The sequence below is a fragment of the Balaenoptera borealis genome (genome assembly GCF_965194805.1).
Source record: "Balaenoptera borealis genome assembly, chromosome: 15".
In the NCBI taxonomy this organism is placed as follows: Eukaryota; Metazoa; Chordata; class Mammalia; order Artiodactyla; family Balaenopteridae; genus Balaenoptera; species Balaenoptera borealis.
In genome coordinates, this window is record NC_138871.1 from 44,656,095 (window position 1) to 44,674,422 (window position 18,328).

General features: G+C 40.2%; 1 long non-coding RNA gene across 1 annotated transcript in view; it reads left to right on the forward strand.

Annotated features, from left to right (window-relative positions):
• The window catches only part of LOC309612529, a 300,182-nt gene that overhangs the window by 271,696 nt on the left and 10,158 nt on the right, over window positions 1–18,328 (forward strand). Inside the window, exon 2 of the long non-coding RNA XR_014235252.1 lies at window positions 1–18,328. This exon is cut by the window's right edge and continues 9,752 nt beyond it. This is a non-coding gene — a long non-coding RNA (uncharacterized lncRNA).

Sequence of the window (18,328 nt, forward strand, 5' to 3'; positions counted from 1 at the left end):
CAATTTAATAAGTTACATACTATATACTGTGTACTATACATGTACTATATATTTTTTCATAGGCTCAGGTAAATATGTTCCACAAAGGGAGAAAAGGTTACTATGCAGGATCTCTGAAAAGTCATTCCTGCCGGTAATGTGAGACATAAATTTAATGCTTATTAAATTTAAACATAACCCAAATATGCACCATAAGGCCCAGTTCCAGTGGAGTATTACATTAAAAGAAACACAGGCCAATGACCATAAGTAATTGTAAAAATCATCTTGTCATATCTGACGAAGAACATTAAAGGAAAAACAATTCATAACTTTCAGCAATACTTCTAGACATCACCTCTCTTGTTCTTTCTTAATGGCCCCATATTTGCTCTAGAGCCTCTCAAGCTCAATTCTCTAAACTTTGCCAATAAAATCCCCAGCCCACCTGGCTTTCTCTACATCTTTTTCCATCTCCTTTCCTCCTGCCTTCCCAATTCATTCACATTACTCATAGTCATTCATTCCTTCTCTCTCCCTCCCTCTCCCCTTTCCCCCCTCCTCCTGCTCTGGCCCTCTTCTTTTCTCCCCTTGCTTCTCCATCTCCCTCTCAGGACCCTACAGAATCAGCCCCCTAGCCTCCCTTTCAGTCAGTTCCTTCCATTCCTCCTTGCTTGACATACCCAACTCTGCTCCACTCTCTAGACATTCACATAGCTAGCTCTCTCACTTCAAGTCTCTACTCCTTTTCAAAAACACCTCCTCCAACCATTCTATTTAACATAGCCCATTCCCCTCCCTGCCCCTCCCCAGCCTATCACTCTCTATCCCCTTACCTGGCTTTATTTTTCTTCACAGTACCTATCACTACTTGACATTGGTTATATACTTGTTTGGGTTTTTTACTGTCTGTCTTCCTCACGAGAATGTAGGTAGCTTGAGGGCTGGGACCATGTAGTGTTCACTGTGATATCCCTAGCACCTAGAAGATTTACTGGCACATAATGGGCTCTTACTAATTGTTTGAAAAAAATGAGTTGGTTGTACTGGAAAATAGCATTTTAACTCTTCTTTCCAGAGCATGAAAACTCTTCTTTCCTGAACGTGAAAGTTTAGAAACCTCCTTATTTAGGTCCTCAGGCCTTTTGTCTATCTAGAGTCTCTCATGAGGGGCTGGGGGTTATCTTTAAATCTATCTATGTGCTAATGAATCACAAATTCATATATTGCTCACTCTTACTATTCCCTAGCTCTAGACCAATATATCCAACTCTTGGATTGGATTGATTGGAATAGGATCCTGAAAGTTGGAATGGGGACCTGTGAGAAGACCCTGATGAAGCTGGGGACCTTGAGCCCCTATATTCTGAGGAGTCTTCTTTGCCAGTGGGAGTGGCCTCTCCACCTCTCTCCCCCCAGCCCCCCCAGTGTGAGGGGATTAACCCTGTACTGCCTGAGGAAACCATGATGGTCTTCACTGAGACAGTTACCATGCAAGACGATGCTGAGTGTCCTCAGGACCTACCCTTACTACCCCTCTTTGCTTCTAGATCTATAACTAGACACAAGTCCCAACAGGCCCCTAAAGGTGAGGTACAAAGTGTGACCCATAAGGAGCTGCACTACACTTCAAAAGAACTACTTGAGTCTTCAAACTTACACAGTCAGAAATCCAGGGAATATGTGTGGGAATGGATAATAAGAGTGAGGGATAATGGCAGAAGAAACGTAAAGTTGAATCAGGCCGAATTTACTGATATGGGCTCACTAAGTAGAGAGTCTGCATCTATTGTTGCAGCTTGGGGAGTTAGAAAGGGTTCTAACAGTCTGTTTGGTTAGTTGGTTGCCTAAAACATGGACCAAAACGTGGTTCACAGTGAGCGAGTTAGAAATGCCAGACTTGCTTTGGTTTAATGTAGAGGAAGGGATTTCAAGACTAAGGGAGATTAGAATGTTCAAGTGGATTTCTCATTTAAGACCTACTCACACATCCTGGGATAGTCCAGAGACATACCTTTCACCATGACTGTGAGAAGTGAATTCATGAGGGAACCCTGGATCCTTGAAGAGCTCTTCTCTGTAGTCCAGACCTAACAGTGGAACTGTAATCACTGAATTGGGAAACCTAAATGTGATGGAAGTAATTGAATCCCCAAGTGGCAAAGGTCAAGTGGCAGCATTCAACCACCAAAGGTGGGGTGGGCATGGTTTCCATAATGGACAGTAGTCAAAGTGGCATTCAGGACAGTCTGACTCCTGCAGACCTATGGCACTGGGTAATTAATCATGGTGTTCCTAGAAGTGAAATAGATAGAAAGCCTACTAAATTCCCACTTATCTGTATAAGCAGAAAAGTTCTAGGTCAAGTGAACAAAAATCTAACATGAATCATAAAAACAGAGTCACGACCCTCAATCAATTCCCAGCCTGAGCCAGTTTACAGAACAAGAACCTGATTCTTAGTCCCCAGGAATGAAGGGGAGGACGGATCACCTTGAGGAAGGACCCCAGTATACTGTCAAAAATTTATGCTGTTAATCTTTTTCTCAGCCATACCCAAAGGGACCTATAGTCTTTTATCAGGATAGCTATGTTTTAGGGAAAGGTAATAATCAGAACTTTTGGGGACTGCTGGACACTGGCTTTGAACTAACACTAATTCCAGAAGAACCAAAATGTCACAGTGGTCCACCAGTCAGAGAAGGGGCTGGAAGTAAGATGATCAATAGAGTTTTAGCTCAGGTCTGTCTCACAGTGGGCCCAGTGGGTATCTGGACCTATCCTGTGGTTATGTCCTGAGTTCCAGAATGCATAATTGGAATAGATGTATTCAACAACTGGCAGAATTCCCACATTGGTTCCCTGACCATAATTGGCTATTATGGTGGGAAAGGCTGAGTAGAAGTTACTAGAACTGCCTCTCCTAGGAAAATAATAAACCAAAATCAATGCCTCATTCCTGGAGGGATTGCAGAGATTAGTGCCTTCAGGAAGGACTTAAAATAAGCAAGAATGAGGAGTCCCACCACATCCCTATTCAACTCACTTATTTGGCCTATGACCAGCTACAGAAGAGCAACCTCCAGTTTCACAGAATTATGATTTATGTTCCATAGTGGTGGTGTCCTCTCTTGGACACTAGGACCTCCAAACCCACACAGCCCAAGGTTTAAGGAGAAGAAATAATTCCTTCAGTGGATTATAAGTTAAAATGGTGATAGAGGCAATTTCCACCTCCACCTCTCAAACATGAAGAGTGTAGTGCCTGACAGATAAACAGCCTGCTCTAGAATGTTCCTTCCTCAATCTTTACATGGCCAGCTTCTTACTTATAGACTCAGCTCAAATGTGACCTCCTCAAAGAGGTCTTACACGACCACCTGTTGTCTAAAGTAATGCATTCTCCCCATGCCTACAATCACTCTATCTTATTCATGTTTTATTTCCTTCCTAGCATTTCACATGTTCTAAAATTATTTTTCATTTCCTTTTTATTCTCTTCCTTCCCCAACTCCATGAACCCTGTGATTTTGTCTTATTTCTTCAGTACCTAGAACAGTGCCTGATATATAGAAAATGCTCCAAAAGTACTTTTGAATAGCATAAGGATTAATGGCCTCCAAGAAAAGAGGCAAGAGGGAACCATGTGCCAAAGTTCAAGTGTGAGCTAGAAGATTCCTAGAGAAGGAATCCTTTTGCTACAAGGGGGAACTCAAAAGTATATTTCTAGAACTGACAAGAGCATTCTAGAATGTCCTGTAATGATTTGTACTCTTTATCTTAAAGTGATAATAATAGTGTATGGATTCAGAAGGGAAATCTTTAAGCCTAATAGTTTGATTTTATTATGGGGGCAAAATGAAAATATTGATTTTTGAGAGAAAGAGCTCTAGAAGTGACCCGTATTGCCCCCATTAAAAGAGGCAAAATGCGGTTTGGAATGTGTAGTTTGAGAAGGACTTGTTTGCATTGTGAGGACTGTGAAGAAATCTGTGAGATCTGTGAGAAGGACTGTGTCTTATTCCTCCATATCATGTCATCACCCAGAAAAGCTCCCGGCAATAAGGATGGGAGGTGGAAGGGTTGGAGGAACTTTGTGAAATGCTTTAGCATCCACAGCACAGTGAAGTCAGGTCACACCCAGAAACAAACTGCCACCATGGAAAATGCACCATCTGAGGTGCCTTGCATTTCCTAGGAGGAAAGTGACAAACCACAATGCTGTAACTTCTCACCCATTTGACCAAACAATCCCAATCCTGTTGTGTTTGTCTGAGGCACGTAGTGGGTATGTCTGTTCCCCATTACTAACTTATTGATCTGGACTTAGGAACAATTTGGGAATAGGGACCAGGAACAATTTGGGAATAGGGACCGTAGCCCACATCACATCAGTCACAGATAACAAACCACACACAACAAGTACCCTAGTTTATAAATAATAGGCCCTCCAAGAACCCACATGACATCCCGAGTGCTGGATGGTACTTCTGAAAGCTCTCAGAGAGCTGAAAATCACACACAGGCAAGCAAGTCCCTGCTGAATACACATCTAAGGAGCTGTGCATGCATTGTTTATTCCAGCAACTTTATGGAATAAATTACACACAACAAATTAGTTTCAGATGGTAGGATATGAATAGCTGATATGCAGTATAAAGGAAAGTGAACTCCCACTTTTGACCCAACTACTTCCCATCTCAAGCATCTCAGACTCAGAATCCAAATGCAATCCATTTTTGAAAATGCAATGGAGATCAGAAAGTTGATAAGTGGTGAGGATTAGAGATTTCGAAAAGCAACTTATGAGTACTATTAACTCATTATATTGTCCCTATGATTTTTGGTTGTTCATGTATGTGGAAACCATGGGTAAAACTGAACCCATCCTTTCTCCTTCCCTTCGTTATGCACACAATCAAAAATAAATCTTTTCCTGACATTTCCAGCTGAACAGAAATTTCATAATAAATTCAACCCAACACACATTTACAAAATCTCACTGCATAACACTCTGGGACAATCACTTATGTTCCTAAAAGAGACATAATGTCTTTTTTCCTCCCCACCAATCTTTTTTTTTTTTAATTAACATTGTAAAATTGACTTCTTTTGGTGTACAGTTCTATGAATTTTTACTACATGTATAGTCATGGAACCATCACTACAATCAGGGTTACAGAACAATTTTCACATCCCCCAAATTCTCTGGTGCTACTACTTTATAATCCCCTACCTACCTTTAACCACTGGCAAACTACCGGCCTATTCTCTATCACTATGGTTTTATCTTTTTAAGAATGTCAAGAATATAACCCTTGTCATGTAACTTTTCACTCAGCAAAATGCCTTTGAGATTCATCCAAATTGTTGCCTGCCTTAATAGCTTGTTCCTTTTCATTGCTGAGTAGTATTCCATTGTGTGAATGTGTCACAGTTTGTTTATCCTTTCACCCATTGAAGGATACTTGAGTTATTTCCAGTTTGTGGCAATTATGAATAGAGCTGCTATAAACATTTGTGTACAAGTTTTGTTGAGAATGTAAATTTTCATTTCTCTTGGGTAAAAATCTAGGAATAGGATTACTGGGTCACATGGTACATGTATGTTTAACAGTATAAGAAACTGCCAAACTCTTCCCAGATGGCTGTATATAATGTTTTTTTCATAAGTAAAATAATGAAAACCATTAAAAGTGACCCCTTGATAGCTTAATCACTCATGTTTAGGTGATTCCAATAATGTTATTCACCATGATAAAATATTGCCCCTAAAATAATCAGAAGCATTTGATTTCATTTTTTTTCTTTTCACTTTTAAAGCTTAATCAAGTCTTTAATATTTTAACATTACTTTTAAAACAAAGTTACATGTTTGACAATTGTAGAAATGTAAAGCCTAAGGAATCTACTTACAAATGAGGAAACTTTAATGAGAGAGAAAGAACCAGGGGAAGTTTTTATCACAGCTAAGTTTGAGCAATTTAGCCCAGTGTCATATGCATCAAGTCTAATTTTCAATTCATAAAGAAGCTTCCCCCTCCCTTCCTCCAAAAACTTCCACCCCAAGGCTAATTACGGAAGAAAATGGAACATGAGCACCAGCCAGAAAAGATTCACAGTTGCCACTCTTCAGTTGCTACTTTAATGGAAAACACATGTGCAAGATACCACCCAGGAGACAACTGACCAGTGTGTTCTGTAAAAACGAACATCACCAGAAAATAAGCCACACGAGATGGCTTACTCTCTTGGACAGGCTGAGCCCAGAAAGAGGGTTGATAGTGTTTTTGTTCTTATATAAGTATGTGCTGGTCCAAAGATGAGATGCTGGGACAGAAGAATAATCTGTAGCAATAATATTGAAGGCAATGATGTGAATTAGCCCTCACTACTTATCTCATCTATATGCCCTGCAATCGGCTTACAATCACATTTGCAAAGTTAACATAAGAAGAAATCCTACAACAGAATTGGAAGAAAGGGCATAGTGATGACCGTAAATAATAATGCTAAAACTCATTAGCTGCCTCCTACTACAGGTAGCCAACACTGTTCCAAGTGCCGTACACACAGCATCTCATTATACCCCTAATTTACCGGGTAAGGATGAACTCCACTGTGTTAGCTCAGGTTGCCATAACAAAATATGTAGACGGGGTAGCTTAAACAACAGAAATTTATTTCTCACAGTTCTGGAGAAGAATGTGATCAAAGTGCCAACCAGTTAGGTTCTTGGTGAGGGTTCTCTTCCTGGCTTGCAGAGGCCACCTTCTAGCTGTGTCCTCACATGGTGGAGAGAGAGAGCAAGCAAGCTCTCTGGTCTCTTCTTGTAAGGAGACTGATCCCATCGTGAGACCCCCACCCTCATGACCTCATCAAAACCTAATTTCCTTCCAAAGGCCTGTCTCCGAATACCATACATTGGGGGTTAGGGCCTCAACATATGAATTTGGGGGAACACAATTCAGACAATAGCATCCACTTTACAAATAAATGATGTTTTGACAGGTTATGGAGTTTACAACGGATCATTCAGTCAACAATCAGCAGAGCTTGAACTTGAGTCCAAGGGCTGTCTGACTCTAGGGAATAATATCTACTATTTTTTGACTGCCCACTAAGGGCTGGGTGCCTCTACACAGTATCTCTAATCTTCACAGAAAACTTTCCAAGTCAATATTCTTCCCATTTATAGTTGTGGAATCTCTGGCCCAACTCTGGAACCGTTTGAACCTAATTTATTGCACCTAATGTATCCTAGTGGTTCTAAAAGTATGGTCCTCAGACCAGCATCATCACCTTCTTCACTTGGAAACTTGTTAGAAATGCAAATTCTTGGGCCAAGCTGCATACCTACCGAATTAGAAAATCTGGGGGTGGTGTCCACAATCCAATCCATGTTTAACAAGCCTTTAGGTGATTCTGATCCATGCTAAAGTTTGAGAACCATTTGTTACATAAATTTATTGGAATAATTAATACATTCAAAACTCAATAACAAGTGGTATATCCACTTGTTTTTGGTGCTAAAGCCTGTGGCCTTTTCCTGTACTGTACTGCCCCATCCCAACTTCACCAAGGGAAGATGTTGGGGATGAAGCATATTTTAAATGAACTGTGATTATAGAGCATAATTCTGAATTCTGTTTGGCCACTATAACGCTGATCAGTTCTCCTACCTACAGTAATGTCATACAGGGAAATGTCCGAAGAACAGTCTCTGAGAATTGACAATGGTGGTTTCTGCTGATCAGAAAACACCTGTAGTATGAGTTAGAAAACCAAGCTTTGTGAAATTGTTATTTAGGCCTGACAATTTTGTGTCCCATTTAGTGAAAATGAGAAACAATCTAGTATGGAACAAAGCAGTTCTTTAAAAAAGTGAATTCCATTCCCTTTTGATTTATTTTTAAAAATCATATTTAATCATCTAATCAATCACTGCTTTATCTACATATAGTTGCTGTATAGTTATACCATTTTTCCCCTCCAAGGAACAAGACCATATTACATCCCATTTTGGAAGTCTGGACAATTCACAAGAAAGGATAGAAGTCTGCCCATAATGGAAATGGCTAATTTTTGGAGAGTGGTGAATGAAGGTGCTTGATCTCATACCACGGGCCATTTTAAATCATTTGCAAAATCAAAGCACTTCAAAAAAGGTTATTTCCAATGCAAACATGATCATTCGCTGTGATCAATATCACCTCTAAAACATTTTATTAATATTAACAATATTAATGAACATGTGCTAGTCACTGCTCTAAGCATTTTATATGCTGTAAAACTCATTTAGCCCGTGTGCTGCAACTACCGAGCCCGTGCACTCTAGAGCTGGAGCGCCACAGCTAGAGAGAAGCCTGCACGCCACAAGAAAAGATTCCATATGCCACAACTGGCCCAACGGAGCCAAATAAATATTAAAAAAAAAACTCATTTAATCATCACAAACATTTGAGGTAGGTTCTAGGATTATTTCCATTTCACAGATGAGGAAATTGAGACTCAGAAAGGTTAAGTAATTTGCCAGAGCTCCTTCGGTCAGAAAATACAGTACTCTAGAGTAGGCTTATTGAAAAGTACTTGCTGCACACTCATTCAGACATGAACCCTTGGCTCTGGATGGATGGGTTCAGTGTTGCTCTGCATCTGGATTAGTTCCAAAGGTCCATCTGTGAGCCTGCCTGACCCTTGGCCTTGGCACTCCATCTGGATAGAATAAAGCAGAGCAGCAAAGTGATGACATGGTAGACCTGACGATACCCTCCACCTAGCGAGAGACAGAGATCAAAGTGATAAAAGGACAGAGTGGGAACTGTACTTCTATTTGCCTGTTTGGTTTCCACTTGGATCTTGAAAACAGACCTATTAATCATTTAGTTTGTGGTTTTGATACTTTCACTGATTCCTAACACATTTGACTCAATGAGGCAAGGATAGCAAGATATATGGACATTCAAACTTCTCACGTGGAAGAGGCATTAAAATCCTTTAAAAACACATCACCAGCCAGAAGAAAGATTTTTATAATTTTCAGCTTCAGAGTTGTAGATGGTTGTGCCTTAATCCCAAATTGGGAAAGACTTTATGTGATTTATAATAGCAGATATTCTTCTAAGTAAACTTCTCATACTCTATTCCATCTACCAAAAACAAAAGCTGTTTTCAGCAGAAAACAGCACGTGGAGGTGGAAAAGGCTTTCCAAAGAAACTGTTGTGTGTAATTTTTGATTCTGTCCTAATTTGGGAAGTTCATCTGAGTCTAAGATCATTTTGTGCAGCTGACAGGACATTTGCTCAATGGCTTTTGCCTTGCTTACCACCTGCTCCCTTTATCTCTACAGATTTCCCACTCATTCTTTTTTCCCTTCTTTCTTCCTTCCTTCTCCTCACACACACCTCCACTCCTTCCATCCAGTCTGGTTCTATTCACTTACATCTTAAAGGACACTATTAGGAAAGAGGGCAAAGGTTTTATAACATTTGGCGGGCTTTTAGTGAAGTAATTAAGGTCCTATGCTGGCCTGGCTAGACTTGTCACATGTCATGTCCGACTCCCCAAAACTGTAGATTGAGAACCTTCCATATTGGGTCCCTCTTTCATGCCTTTATAAACACTTGAATTCATTGAATATGCTGGGAGCTTCAGATAGAGCAGACACCCAGTCTCTGCCCTCAAGGAGCTCAGGCTTGCCTGGAGGGCGAAGTAGAGTGTGGGTAGTAGGTTTATGGGTAACAAAACTCTCACTGGTTAATCTTGACCCAAGTTCATTCATTTAGGAGGCAATATCCCTTAAATCTCTTTATGAAAGAGATCCTGTCAGGCATCAAATTCACAGCAAATCTCCCTGGGTCAAGGATGGAAAGCTTTCTGGTACAACAATGGGATTTGGAATCAGATCCACTTAAGTCCAAATCCTAACTCTGCCTTGGACAAGTGAATCTCATAGAGTCTCAGTTCTCTCTACCGTAAAATGAGAATAAAATCTGCTCAAGAGTCTACCTGAGGATTAAACTGAGAAAATGTCATACAAAGCATCTGGCATAATTCCTGGTACACAGGAAGTGCTCAATAAAGTTTTGTTTCCTTTTTTTTTTTTGCCTTCTCCCTCCCCAGGCCTCATAGGAAGAGGGTGCAGCCTCCTAATGAGAGGACACAAAAGAGGTTCTAATAATATTAAACACTTCAATATCACCTACTACATCCCAAGCACTATTATATGCACTTTATATATTTTAACTCATTTGATTCTCCCCCAAAACCCTATAAGTACTGTTATTATCATCTCCATTTCATAGATGAGGAAACCTAGGGACAGAGTTGCCAAGTAACTTGCCAGGATCACACAGGTAGTATGTGGTGGGGCTGTGATTTCTCCCCAGGTTATCTAGCTCTTATTCATCACCCAACTAAGAGGCAAATCAACAAAGAGGCGCTAACCTCAGCTGGAATCAGAGTATACAAACTGCACTCCTCAGCTGACAAGCTCTGCTTGGTTTGCAAGGTGGTGTAAAAATCAGGGGACTTCACATTAAAGCCTATATTTCTGACTTCTCTCAAAAAAATTTGGGAGACCCTGGCAATATACAGCCCATATCTTCAAGGAAACAAGCTGCTGACTGGTGACTACTCTCTGGACTGAGCACATGTTCTCCAATTCACCACAGTTGCCAGTGCTCACAGTTGTATTAGATGGACCCTGCTTCGCTTTTTACCTGCACATGCATTTGAGTTTGTGATCCAGAATTAGGCAGTGCTCTAAACATAGTCCTGTCCATAAAGACAGAAGAACTACATTCAATAATGTACACCCAATCACTGAAATGTTTGAATGACAGGAAAAAACAAATGCATGTAGGAAACAGGTCTGAGTAAAAAGCAATCAACAACCGGGTTCAAATCACAACCACTTGCTTATGCTTAGACAAGCCTTTGAGCCATACATGAAGGAATCGTAAACACCAGCTATTCTTCTCCACATCCCCATACCTAAACAAAAAGCCAAAAAACAGGTTTCCGTATAGGTCATAGGGCTAAGATCCATTTGCCTTTACTATTAAAAACATCCTTCTTTGTTTGGCATAGCTAGGAGAGGTAGTTTAAATTTTCATGTACTGCTTAACCCAAATAATACCATCTAAACTATTTTTTTTCTGCCTTTAACTCTTTAGGCCTTTCTGATTGGCATGATCTCGGAGAACAGATAAATAGTAAAATTCTTCAAGAAACCTGGAAAATGTAGGGAGGGGAAGGCATGGAGCCTTCTCTGGATAAGCTTATGAGAGAAGAGAAATATCTCAATTTACAAGTAAAGAAACTGAGGTGAAAATGTTATCCTAGGCCACAGAGCCAACTGCCCAGCATATTCTGAACCCAGTCTGTGTTCTTTCCAAGACTTCACACTACCTTCCTCAGAGCCTATCTACCTGAAAATAATGTTTAAAGAAGTAATCTATGGTATCACTGTTTGTACCAAAATGGTATCACACACCCTGTAAGTCTTCATAACAGATATATCTTTGGTCAGGAGGGAGCTCTAATATTACTTATCAATGACCCTGCCTTTGTAACATCTGTATTGTTTTCTGTTTTACCTTTTCAGTTTTTTTAAACTGAGGTCAGAAAAATCCTCATCTTTTTAACAGTTTATGATCATTTTATTTTATTATGAACCTGCAGTAATGCTTACTATATTTACAAATCTCTAAGTGAAATTTTTAAAACCATTTTCCTCCTCTAATCTCTCCCATCCTGCCTTCTTAGAAGTACACAAAGCATTTCAACCACTCCCAAATTCCCTCTTGTAATACCCTTAATGATTCTGAAATATTTTGTTATTCCCTAAACACCGCCCTAAAGACAAATCATTGGACTCCAGGCTCTTTGCACTGCCAAGTTGAATAGAGTTCAAATGTTCTATCTAACCAAACTCCAACTTACAACAAAGACACATATAGTAGATGATGTGTAAGATATTCTGAAAATACCAAGGCAACAGGAAGAAAATCTGTGTCATCAAGAGGTCCTCCCAGAACTTCTTGTAATCTGGAATAAGCATTTTTATCAAGATCCTGTAACCTGATCATTACACACATGTGTATATCCGTATAACTAATAAGTCAACTTTCATTTTAGTAATGTATAGCTTACAATTTCTCACATCCAAAACAATTAATATTTCAAAATTTATGATTGTTTCTCTACTTTAGATGTCAGAGCATGCACAAAGACTTGAGGAAAAAAACAAAACAATCTTAGCCTGATAAAATAAAAATTTTAAATAAAATTATAAATTATTTAAAATATATTCTTTCTTTTTGAATTGACCCTTCCAAAGCATGGTATGAAACGGAGCACAAATAAGGCAGTTACCAAAAAGATATAGGACCTATTAGGATTTCCTTTTATGTTAAAAAAAATGGCTCATGGAAGAACAGTTTTCAAAATGACCAAAGCATAGCCAGGCACCTCTTCCACTGGAAGCTTCACCAAAAGGCACACTCCCTTGAACTTGAAATTTTGATTCCAGACCCAGTTCTTGCCCAAGTTTTCTGGGAGTTTTGCTCAGCTTCAAGTCCATCCCACCTAGAAGATCTTTGGAGATATTCAAAGTTTAAGGTAAGTTCCCCTTGTTATTTTCAGAATCATAAGAACATAAAGGTAAACTATGTAAAGCCACATAAAAATGAATGAATTTAATTTTTTCCAAATTATAAGCACCTTGAAGACAAGGATTCTCCTTCTCTCTGTTAATATTGCATTACTTGCACCTGGAATAATGCACAGCACATAGCAGATAGTTAATAAATTCGGTACTTGTATGAATGGGACAGTTCTACAAATATCGCTATCGCCCTGCAACTTTCAAAGGTTCCATCACACAGTTCCCCTAATGGCTCTTTAGTTCACTAATCATAAAGCCACATAATCAGAAAGGAAATAAATCCCAGAGACCAAAGAGCAGTTTGCCTGTCCATCAGCTCACTTATTTATAGAGTTTTAGAGCTAAAAGGGATATTGGAAGTTGCCTTTGAACTCTCTGATTTTACATTGGAAGAAACTGAAGTTTAAGCTCTCAAGTTAAGTGGTTTAGCCTTGATCATCCAGCTGAGAGGTACCAAAGCGCTTCCTATTATTTCCTGCATCAGTCTCTGCTGTTAATTCCCACCACTTCCCCCTCAAAAAAGTATTTGTAGACTTAAGGATATCATCTTTAAAATTCTCCCAGAAATCTCATGTGGCTTCCCTTGGGGTATGGTGGAAAGGGGACACAGTTTTAATATAATCTACCAATAGCCAGGGGTTTTGCTCAACTGAAAAGTATGTGTTGACTAACTTGCTGGGTCTTGTTGTGGTTAGCGGGGAAGCGGGGAGGTCTTTTGAGCCCATCTGAAAACTTGAAATGTTTTATTACTCTTACGTTATTTCATGTATAGCTCGGGGGATGGGGGTAGCATGGGGTGCAATAACATTGTTTCCTGAAAGTATTGAGACAGAGGCAAAAACCTCCAATCTGACCACAAGAGGGCAGCTACAACATTTCCTCATTGATCTTTGCGGTTCTGAACTGTGACAAACTGGGCATTTTAGTGCTCAGCCTGCCATAGAATCACTGATAGCACCTTTCAACTGAATTCTCAATATGTCACAATTCTCTCATTGTGTTTCTTGGGACTTTTTTGTTTTGTTTTTAAACAAATTATTTTCCAACTTCTTTCCAGATCTAGAGAGCCCTCTTTTAGAGCTCTGTGCCAAGATTACCATCTACAAAGATCTTTGGAGACCAGTAAATCATTAAGCTAATTTGGAAACCCACAGAAAATGTTTTATTTTAATTATGTTTGACCCCAGATAAAAATAAAACCAGTAATGATCATTTGATTCCACCACACTTAATAAAGCTTATTCTAAGTGCTTTAAAGGATTTGCCAAATATTTGCTCATCTCACAGCCTTCATTCGTCATTCCCATTTTCATGATATCCTGAAATCTTTCAAGTCAAAATTTATTGTGGAATTTTATCACTGCGCTAAACAGTGGGAGGTCTGCAAACAAAGAAGCAGGGATTAGTGATAGCTAAATTCCATATTCTTATAGTTCTACAAAAACACAAAATCAAATTTATTTCATTTTCTCAGTGAATAGAGTTGAGAGTTAATTTGAAAAGTAAATGCTAGGTTTTGTGTGTGTGTGTGCGCGCGCGTGTATGCGCGTGTGTATGTACTCATTAATACTTATTGATAGCTAGTTTGGATATTTACCAATTTTTTATTTTGTAGTTTTTGAAGAAGTATATAGAGATGTATTTCCTTCAAGCTTTTCTTGGAGCCTTCCTTAACCGTCATATTTTAAATTGCAACCTCTCCCCACCCCCGCATATTCCGTTCCCATTCCCTGCTGCATTTTTCTCTATAGCATTTATCAATATCTGACATACTTTCTATTTTATCTGGTTTCTGTGAGTCTCCTGCACAAACACCCCCTCCCCAACTAGACCAAAAGCCCTATGACAAAGGGAATTTTGCCTGTTCTGTTTATCGCCATGTTTCCAAGGCTTAGAATGGTGCTTAGCCCATTGTGGGAACTCAATTCGGCAACATGGTGAAATCACAAAAATTGGAGCATTTTTACTAGAAACTGATACTTTTACATCTCTGGTATTGCTAATTTACTTTAGTAATTTAAGGAGATCTCCTTAAAGTAGATAATAACCCTCTTAATTCAAAGTGAAGCATATTTCTTAAAGCAAGTATCTTAAACAATACTTGAGTTCATGATTATTGCTGAGAGTATCCTCCTGAATGCTCAGACCCAGCTAGGCCCTGTTTCCCAGAAGTCAATCAAACCTGGACTGAATTCTCAGTGAACATGGTCCTCCAAGAGTTTTGTCACGGCATCACATGAGCAAATCAGTGGCATAAGGGAAAGAGCAGTGACTTAGCAATAAGGAGCTTATAGCTCTGTCTGTCTCTGCTACTAGCTAACCAGGAGCGAGATGATCCATTTAAACTGTTAGTGCCTTAATGTACTTATCCAAAATATGGGTATACCACCCTGGCCTATATCAGAGAATTTGGGGATCCCATGAAATAGTGAAATGTGAAAATATTTTGGTAAGTATGGAGTATTTTTCAAGTGCAAGGTGTTATTAAAATCAGTGTTTCTTGTTCTCTGCTCTGCAGTGCCATTTGGTATAGCCAATCAACTATACTTAATGGTTTAATGGACAGTTGTAGGCTAGATACAGTTCTATCAGTTTAAGAGATGTTTGTCAGGCCCTACTTGGTACCCAGTCCCTAGGCCTTCTTTTCACCACAGCTGAGTTTATTTGGCCCTGGAAGCTCTGCCCCATTCTGTCTCTAGGATAAATCCTGATTGGAAACAGAAGGCATTTAAGGGCACTCTAGCCCCATAACAAGGAATTCACATCATGTCCCAGTATTTAGTCCAGCCCTATCATGTGCCCCAGTGCTGGTAACTAGGTCCTTCCTTCTTTTCCTACATAATCTAATCAAGAATATTCACCTCCTCTTGGGAGCATTTTCACATAGGTATTTGCCTTAGTCCATTCAGGCTGCTGTAACAAAATACTTTAGGTGGCTCATAAACAACAAAAATTCATTTCTCACAGTTCTGGAGGCTGGGAAGCCCAAGATCAAAGTGTTAGAAGGTTTAGTGCTTGGTGAGGACCCGCTTCCTGGCTCATAGATGGCTGTCTTTTCACTGTGTCCTCACATGGGATCTCTTTCATAAGGACACTAATCCCATTCATGAGGGCTCCACCCTCATGACCTAAGCCCCTCTCAAAGGCTCTACCTCCAAATACTGCCACATTGGGCATGAGGTTTCAACATAGTAATTTGGGGGTATACAAATATTCAGTCTATAGCAATATTCAATAAATATTTGCAGAACAAATGAATGATAAATGGCCAGTGTCCCCCTAGTTTTGAAGCTTTGCTGGGCTATTGCCAGCATTTCCTTCATATATATATACCTCTTACCTGCTAACAAATTCACTGATGCTGGCTGACCAGTCAGCAGTCCACACTGCTGAGGATCACCTCTTCCTCAGTTCTTACCACTACAGTTGACCCTTGAACAATATGGGAATGTTAGGGGTGTTGACCCTCCACACAGTTCAAAATCCACATAAAACTTTATAGTCTCCCCTCCCCCACCCTCCACAGTGTCTCCAGTTCCAAATCCTCATATTCAGCCAAACTTGGATCATGTAGTACTGCAGTACTATTTGGTATTGAAAAAAATCCGCAAATAAATGGACCTGCGCAGTTCAAACCCATGCTGTTCAAGGGTCAGCTCTGTATTCAGCCACTCTGGGGACTTTCCACGTATTCCATTAGACTCTGTAAAGCCAGCTGCTTGCCTGATCTGTTCTTGGTTGCCATACCCAGTGGATATCATGTCCTACTTGCCACTCTGTTTTCCTCAGGACATCTTCAGAGAGTGCCCCTTTGTTCCTGTTCCAGCTCATGGCTCATCCGAACTGCACACCCCTTACTGTGGTTAACTGAAAGGGCGCTATTTAGCAAAGTCCTGAGAGCATACAAAACAGTGCAAGCGATCCCCAGCTTCAAAAAATGTTAAATTCCAAAGGTTTGTTTGTAAATAGGTTCTCTAGCACTTGGGAATGTATTTCCCAAGTCGTCACAAACAACACATCTATATATTTTAAGAGTCATTCCTTCAAAAATATTCATTGAGTATCCCCTGCTTTGAACTAGTCACTATTCTTGACACAGGGGAAACGAAGAGAGATGAGACTCAGTCTCTTTCCTCCAGAAGTTCACAGAATAACAAAGGAGACAGTGGCAGAAACAAATAATATATATATACAAAGCAGCATGTGTAAAAATAGAGGACTGTCCACAGTCCTCTATAGCAAGAACAAGAAAGAAGAGGTGATCTCTCTGCCTGGGTGGATCAGGAAGGTTCCACAAAGAGACATTCCTGCTGAGGCCGGAAGAATGAGGAAGTGTGCACCAGGCAGATGAGTGGAGAAGGGTGTTCCTGGAATGTGATTGTCAGGCTGCCAGACCAACACCCAAGCATTAATTTAACCCCTCATGTGGATCTGCCAATGCTGCAGCACTGTCAGAGACAGAAAGGGAATAGGTTTTTGCAGGCTAGTCTGGGAAAACTTGTTTCTGTTGGGAGATCAGTTCTAAAACCTTCAGTAAGACAGAATTGGCTCTGGGCTCATGCGCACGCACACGCACGCGCACACACACACCACCGCCACCACCACCACCTCCACCACTACCACCACTCATCATCTGGGGCAAAGAAGAAAAGCAATTCAGTGACAGGAGGAGCAATTCTTGCGCTTTCGCTTTCTTGCAAAACATTAGCTGATCCTGTGAATGCAAGGTCATCAGTAAGCTTGTAAGGTACTGTACATACTAGACAAGTCCACACCCTGAGGAGCTTAACAACTAGCTGTACATAGGCAAGACTCGTGCATATAAACTAAGTAAAAGCCCAAGGCAGTAGCTGCCAAAAGAATGACGCATGCTGTAAGCACTATACTCCTAGTCATTGCTGCTTTCTTCAGAGAATAATTCAGTCTAGTTCAACAAGTGTTTTATATTAAATGCCCACTACAGGTCTGTTGATGATGTAAGGCTGCATTCTGAATTTCTCAGGGCAGCATCCACCAGGTTCTGTAAACGCAAATAAGTTTTCCTCCCAAAAGTATTAAGTCAACTCTGGAAAGACTCTGGGGGTGCCTAATTAATAGGAATTCTGTTTTACTCAATACAGGAAACACATCAACACTGAATAGGTATGAGAAAGAATTTCCCGCCAGTGGGAACCGTCCGAATTAGAATGAACTGCCTTGGGAGGTAATAAGTTTCCCGTCAGCCTAGATAATTACTTGGCAGTGATTTTGCAGGGGTGACTCAAGCATTCAATGACCAATAGGCTCCCTTCCAATCCTGTGATTGTGTGAACTTCTGCAGCTCCCACTTGATAGCACAATAGAGGAATCTGGGAACCCCACTGCAGAACTGTCACAGTACTGCAGATTAGCCACGACTTAGGCTCATTCAGATACCAGAGCCCCTGTCAGAATGGGTGGTGAGGAAACAGAGAGAATGAGAACATATAACTTCCACCAAAAGCCTGACCAAACTCCTGGGGTCAGAGTGTCTGGGAGAGTCTCAGAATGCCAAAATCCATTAACTCTCAAAGGAGATCATGGCTATGAGACAAGGAGCACCCCAGGACAAAGACTAACTAAAAGACTAAAAATGTAGTCCCTTGAAGAAGACCTATGTAGGATTCTAGAGTATTTTGTAAAGCTCATCTGATGAGGGC